This window comes from Etheostoma spectabile, chromosome 23 (assembly GCF_008692095.1).
Source record: "Etheostoma spectabile isolate EspeVRDwgs_2016 chromosome 23, UIUC_Espe_1.0, whole genome shotgun sequence".
Classification (NCBI taxonomy): domain Eukaryota; kingdom Metazoa; phylum Chordata; class Actinopteri; order Perciformes; family Percidae; genus Etheostoma; species Etheostoma spectabile.
Window position 1 is genome coordinate 8,784,243 of NC_045755.1, and position 7,500 is coordinate 8,791,742.

At 40.1% G+C, this 7,500-nt stretch overlaps 1 protein-coding gene and 1 long non-coding RNA gene across 16 annotated transcripts in view; both read left to right on the top strand.

Annotated features, from left to right (window-relative positions):
• nrcama (neuronal cell adhesion molecule a) overlaps positions 1–7,500 on the top strand; it is a 1,100,153-nt gene that overhangs the window by 408,598 nt on the left and 684,055 nt on the right. The gene's annotated exons all lie outside the window — the stretch shown is intronic.
• LOC116673023 (uncharacterized) overlaps positions 1–7,500 on the top strand; it is a 20,214-nt gene that overhangs the window by 11,078 nt on the left and 1,636 nt on the right. Inside the window, exons 4-5 of the long non-coding RNA XR_004327710.1 lie at positions 6,074–6,134; positions 7,419–7,500. The exon at positions 7,419–7,500 is cut by the window's right edge and continues 41 nt beyond it. This is a non-coding gene — a long non-coding RNA (uncharacterized LOC116673023). The remainder of the gene's footprint in view (positions 1–6,073; positions 6,135–7,418) is intronic.

Below are 7,500 nucleotides of genomic sequence, written 5' to 3' on the forward strand. Positions count from 1 at the left end.
GAGGGAAGTCGGGCTGCAACTAACGATTATTTTCATAGTCGAAAAATGCTGATTGGTGTTTCCCAAAGTCCAAGATGACGTCCTCAAATGTCTCGTTTTAGTCCACAACTCAAAGATATTCAGTCTACTGTCACAGAGGAGAGAAGAAACTAGAAGATATTCAGTCTACTGTCACAGAGGAGAGAAGAAACTAGAAGATATTCAGTCTACTGTTCACAGAGGAGAGAAGAAACTAGAAGATATTCAGTCTCCTGTCACAGAGCGACTAAGATATCTGAAGAAGGATACAGTCTACTGTACAGAGGAAGAGAAAAACTAGAAGATATTCAGTCTACTGTTGACGAGGGAGAGAAGAAACTAGAAGATATTCAGTCTACTGTCACAGAGGAGAGAAGAAACTAGAAGATATTCAGTCTACTGTTGAAGAGGAGAGAAGAAACTAGAAGATATTCAGTCTACTGTTGAAGAGGAGAGAAGAAACTAGAAGATATTCAGTCTACTGTCACAGAGGAGAGAAGAAACTAGAAGATATTCAGTCTACTGTCACAGAGGAGAGAAGAAACTAGAAGATATTCAGTCTACTGTTGAATGAGATAGAGAGAAACTAGAAGATATTCAGTCTACTGTTGAAGAGGAGAGAAGAAACTAGAAGATATTCAGTCTACTGTCACAGAGGAGAGAAGAAACTAGAAGATATTCAGTCTACTGTCACTTTAAGGCCTCTCAGTCTGTCTGCTGTGGTGTCTGTGGCTCAGCTTTACAGAAAAAACTGCCATTTACCTGCAGTTCTGTCTCTGTACATTAACACCTGTCTGCAGAGTGCACCCCATGAATAACAGATGCTGGAGGACCGGTCCTGCACAGGAAACAGATAATCCAAACAGAAAGGAGACGTTTTGGCTCTGAAGCAAAGCCCAGTCGGACGCTCTCTAAGTCGCAGTAAAGGACTGTTGTTGCTGGATTTTACTTTCGGGAAGAAATTGAAAAATAACTCATTTATTATTGATATAATAATCAATAGTCTCAGGAATTTGCATTCAAGCAAAAACGTTTTGCAAAAATGGCGTGCTCTTCTCGATTTAACGAAAGTCTACGAACACTCAAATGATTTTGTCAACTAATCGATTAGTTGATTTATTTGATAGATCTGTTAAACTGAATTTCTCCATGGGCAAACTTTGCCTCTCTTTTTAGGAAGCAGGGGTGGAAATAACTCATCCTCAACTTTTAGGAGTGGAAATAAAATAATTCCTCAACATTTAGCTGGAGCAAAATTAACTCCTCAACTTTTAGGAGTGGAAATAAAATAACTCAACCTCAACTTTTAGGAGTGGAATTAAAATAACTCCTCAACATTAGTATTGTCGTGGTTTCAGAATTAGGGAACCGCTCTGCAGTAAGATTGTGTTCCTCGGCAACTAGCAAGGTTTTTTTTCCAAATGATACAGGTTTTTAGAAGATTTGAAATGGCTTGAAAAATAAGGCAAATGGGAGAAAAAATCTCCACATGTGAGAATGCCCCCTCCCCCCCTCCCCTCCCCATCTAGGTTTCTGCTGGGTGGGTGCGTGTGCCCCCCCCCCCTCCAGGTTTCGTCTGGTTGCATGCGTGAGTGTGTGGTTATTGTGTAATGACAGCGTCTCATCTGACGGTTTCACCCTCTAATCCAGTCGGCATGTCTGTTACACAATGACAGAGACATTACTTAGTGTGTGTAGTTCTCAACATGGTTACTGTAGTTTTTAAATGTTTTAGTTTATTTTAGTTTTGACTTAGTTTAGTGTTTGCAAGGTTTTGTCTAGTTAAGATAAAATATCTCAGAAGTATGTAGCTACACACTATATATATATATATATATATATATATATATATATATCTACTGTGTGTGTGTGTGTGTATGTAGGTGTGTGTATATATATATATATATCTATATCTATATAGATATATCTATATAGATATATCTATAGATATATAGATATATCTATCTATAGATATATCTATATCTATATATATCTATAGATATATATATCTATATATCTATAGATATATATATCTATAGATATATATATATATATATATATATATATATAGATATAGATATATATAGAGAGAGAGAGATATGGTTGGAAAACAACTAAGAAATTTTCCCATTGAAGAAGCCAGAATCAGAGAATTTTTATTCAAAATGACTTAAAACGACCTGATTATCCAAATAGTTGACGATTGGTTCATAGAAGAGTCTTTGCAGCGCCGAGGGCGTGTTTGTTTTCCGCACCTGTTGAGGTAATGTTGCGTCTATGTCGCCCTGCAGGTGTGGCTTTGTTTAGGTGATTAAACAAAGTCATTCACAACTCACAAGTCGTTTTCATTGAATGTTAGTGTCGCCTGGCAACCACCTTTCAAATGAAAACCCCAGCTTTGCATGGGTGTATTTTTTTAATCCAGTGATAAAACAGTAGATAAGCTGGAAACCACTTCTCTATTCTATTGGATCATATCCTGCAATAGAAAGTAAAAGAAAGCATATTTTATAAAGAGTTCATATCTATTTTGTGTGCAAAAAATCTTTATTTTTAAAGTCACTAAAGCTCAGATGCGTGTAGTGGATTAAATTTCTACTTCTAATGAAGTAAAAAGACCTGAGTACGTCTTACACCTCTGCTGACTGCATCCATCAGCTGAAGGCTGTTGCTGATTGGTCAAAAAGGAAACTGGTTGCACTGGTTTCACTGGTCTGGTGTGTGTGTGTGATCGGTTTATTCAGCCGTCCTGAATTTGAAAAGAACTAAGCTCTGTGTGTGTGTGTGTGTGTGTGTGTGTGGTGTGTGTGTGTGTGTGTGTGTGTGTGTGTGTGTGGTGTGTGTGTGTGTGTGTGTGTGTGTGTGTGTGAGAGACACAAATGATTAACATTGTAAAGTAAATGGAAAGCTCAAAACATCTGCGTTAAATGTAATTTTCTATGAAAAGAACTTAGTTCAGGGTGAGAGGTGTGTGTGTGTGTGTGTTTGTGTGTGTGTGTGTGTGTGTGTGTGTGTGTGTGTGTGTGTGTGTGTGTGAGACACGAGTGATTAACACTGTAAAGTAAATGTAAAGCTCACAACATCAAGTGAAATGAAGAAGTTGTGTTAACTAACGAGTAAGTGAAATGAAGAAGTTGTGTTAACGAGTGCAACTTTAATCTCATTACTTTCATTCATTGATAAATTAATAGCTTGTTGTATAAAACCTCAGATAAAAGGGAACTCCTATCAACCCACATTACTTTAAAACACAGAGTGAAGTTGTTACTGAACTTGTTATTTAATTTTTTGTGTGTCTTTCACATCACTTTACATTAAGAAAACAAAAACTAGATGAAAAGCCTCATTAAATCAATTTAAAACCACATCAGTGACAAGATGCTGCTGCTGCTTATATGAGTGAACGCAGATGTTGTGCTGTGAGCTCAGGCCGGAGCGGCCATGTTGCATTTCTGTATTTATCTTCATTAACGTCCGTTTCATCGACATGCGTCTGTAGTTATCCGGGTCTCCATGGTAGCGCCGGGGTCTGGTCTCGGTTTCCCGGCTCTGTTTTCTCTCTGAGGATGAAATATTGATGGCATGTAATTACTGTCAGGCAGGAGTGTGTTTGTGGCGGCTAATTGTGGCGAGTGTTGAATAAAACATGACGCTCATCAGTCCTGAACCTCGCCCAGGAAGGACCTGGACTCAAGTCTCTCCATGGGTTGGACCCCCGAGTCTCTTTTTGTGATCTCCTTTGCCCTCAATAGAACTGGAAGTCGTTCTGGTCCTCGTTCATGAAGGCTGTCTCAAAGCTCTCATTTCTGCCCAGAGGAGCGAGGAAGGGGAGCTAGGATGGAGGATGGATCCATGAAGAGCTATGATGGAGGATGGATCCGTGAAGAGCTATGATGGAGGATGGATCCATGAAGAGCTATGATGGAGGATGGATCCGTGAAGAGCTATGATGGAGGATGGATCCGTGAAGAGCTATGATGGAGGATGGATCCGTGAAGAGCTATGATCGAAGATGGATCCATGAAGAGCTATGATCAAGGATGGATCCATGAAGAGCTATGATGGAGGATGGATCCGTGAAGAGCTATGATCGAAGATGGATCTATGAAGAGCTATGATGGAGGATGGATCCATGAAGAGCTATGATCGAGGATGGATCCATGAAGAGCTATGATCGAGGATGGATCCATGAAGAGCTATGATCGAGAACGGATTTCTGAAGAGCTATGATCGAGGACGGATCCATGAAGAGCTATGATGGATCCATGAAGAGCTAAGATGGAGGATGGATCCGTGAAGAGCTATGATGGAGGATGGATCCGTGAAGAGCTATGATGGAGGATGGATCCGTGAAGAGCTATGATGGAGGATGGATCCGTGAAGAGCTAGTGGAGGTGATTGAGGTAGTGAGGCTGGATCGGAAGAGCTATGAGGAGGTGGATCCATGAAGAGCTATGAGGGGATGGATCCGTGAAGAGCTATGATCGAGGGGATCCTGAAGAGCAGATGGGATGGTCCATGAAGAGCTAGATGGAGGATGATCCGTGAAGAGCTATGTCGAGGATGGCCATGTCGAAGAGATCTGATGACGAGGACGGATCCATGAAGAGCCAGGATGGAGGAGGTCGTGAAGGATGTGGAGGTGGATCCGTGAAGAGCTATGATGGAGGATGGATCCGTGAGAGCTATGGGAGGATGGATCCGTGAAGAGCTATGATGGAGGATGGATCCATGAAGAGCTATGATGGAGGATGGATCCGTGAGAGCATATGATCGAGGACGGATCATGAAGAGCGCAGGGAGGATGGATCCTGAGAGCATGATGGAGGAGGATCCGTGAAGAGCTATGACGAGGATGGATCCGTGAAGAGCTATGATCGAGGATGGATCCGTGAAGAGCTATGACGAGGACGGATCCGGAAGGCCAGGATGGAGGATGGATCCATGAAGAGCTATGATCGAGGACGGCTCTCTGAAGAGCTATGATCGAGGATGGATCCATGAAGAGGTACGATCGAGGACGGATCTCTGACCCCAAGGACCCCTTAATTAAGAGACAGACCAAGGACCCCTTAGTTAAGAGACAGAGCAAGGAGCCCTTAATTATTGGTCAGTATTGAAATCCCGATTGGTGATTTCTCGTTGACCTTTGGAAAGAATGTTGCATCTCTCTCAACTCAAAAAACTGTGCAAAAGTTACACAAATCAACAGTGAAAACACCTTGAACTCTGAAATTCCCCTTCATACTTTTCCTGTTTGAACTTATCAGACAAAACAAGAGTTTTCTTGCAAACTGTAATCTGCAAAACAGTTGTTTTCTCAATTAAATACTATTAAAAAAAAGTTTTTTATTGTTGATTGATCTCTGGATTATTTTGTGTATGAATGGATTACTTGTTTGGTCTCTAAAATGTCAGAAAATGGAATCCGTGTTCCTCAAAAAGCCCAAAATGACGTCTTCAAATGTCTCGTTTTGTCCACAACTCAAAGATATTCAATCTACTGTCACAGAGGAGAGAAGAAAGTAGAACATATTCACATTTAAGAAGCTGGAATCACACAAATGTTCCTATTTGTCTCATAAAAAATGACTCAAACCGATTCATTGATTTTTCAAATAGTTGGTGGTTAGTGATAGTTGGCAGCTTATCGATTTGATCTTTAGACTTAGACTTCTCTTTATTAATCCTTTTGGGATGACTCCCTTGAAGAAACTCAAATCTACTATCTACTAATAGCAGAAAATGTCTCTTTTTGGGCTTAAAAAAATAAAAAAATACACATCATCCATCTTTAAATCTTGTGGCGTTTGAGCTGCTGCAGGATGTTTCCACCGGATGGCGCCAGAGTCTCACCGATAAACGCTTGTTCCCCATCTGTGTTAAATGTAATTTTCTAAGAAGACTAGTTCTGTGTGTGTGGGGTGTGTGTGTGTGGTGTGTGGTGTGTGTGTGTGTGTGTGTGTGTGTGTGGGGTGTGGTGTGTGTGATTAACACTGTAAAGTAAATGGAAGACTTAAAACATGTGTATAAATGTGATTGTCTCTCTCTGCAGCTCAGTGGATGCCTCATCCTGGCCGTTCCATCTACCTGAAAGTACCAAGGCTGGAAACCAGGTGAGACCCCCCCCCCCCCCCATGAAGATACATCGGTTTTTCCTTCTATAAACAACCCTGATAGGCATGGAGGGGGGGGGGGGGCTTTACATTAAAAACAGCAAACATTTAAAAAAAAAAGCATAACTAGAAATAAGAATGAAATGAAATAAAGACAACAGGATAATTAACAAAAACACACAGAACATATGTGACTATACATCTAACCCTAACACACACACACACACACACACACACACACACAGATCTAATTACATTTTAAATTTCAATTTTATTTGTAAGGGACAATGTGCAATTAAAACCCAAATGTAGCCACCAGAGTTAGCTTTATGCTAATTTACACATGCAGTCCCACAGGAAGCACAAATACAAATACAACATTTTAATAAGTAAGTAAAAATTAAGTAAGAAAAGGTTGTGTATTACAATTTGTATCACATGCTGATGTGTGTGTATATAATGTGTATTATACAGTACTCTGGAACACATTTGGGCATCACTATGCAAAAAGCTGAGTTCTGACATTTTGATATGAAATACACGGGGATTAATATGCAAATATTCTCCAAAGGAGACAAATTCAAGAAGAAATCTAAAGGAAATCGTCACTAAATGTATATGTATGTGTGGTGTGTGTGTGTGTGTGTGTGTGTGTGTGTGTGTGTAGTATATATAATATTATATATGATGTGTGTGTATATTCTGTGTGTGTGTGGTAAGGTGTGTGGTGTGGGTGTGTGTGTGTGTGGGTGTGGTGGGTGTGTATATATGTGGGTGTGTATATATATGTGTGTGTGTGTTGTGTATATATATGTGTGTGTATATAGTGTTGGTGTGGTGTGTATATATAATATGTGTGTTGTTATGTGTTTGGGTGTGTATATATATGTGTGTGTGTGTGTGTGTGTGTGTGTGTATATATGTGTGTTTGTGTGTGTATATATGTTTGTGTGTGTGTATATATATATATATATGTGTGTGTGTGTGTGTTTTTGTCTTGCCAAGGTGTTTGCTTTAACTCTTGTGTTGTCTTCCCTCTTTTTTCCTCTTATCTCTATGTTTTTGTTGCTTTTTACACAGTTTTTTAATGAAGCTTTTGTATTTTTTGATTACTTTTTTCCCCCCATCGATTTTGCTGCTTTTTCCAGCATTTTTCACCCGTATTTTGACTTCCTTTATTCCGGATGTAAAACAAAACAACTTCCAAAGACAACGTGAGGGTTAAAGTGCTTTATGAATGTAATAAATGTCTGTCTTCCCAAATGTCTGTCCTCCCCCTACCAGATCACCACCAACAACGCCGTCCCCGCCGTGGACCTGATGATCGCCATCGGCGTCATCATCATGGTGCTGGGCTTCCTCGGCT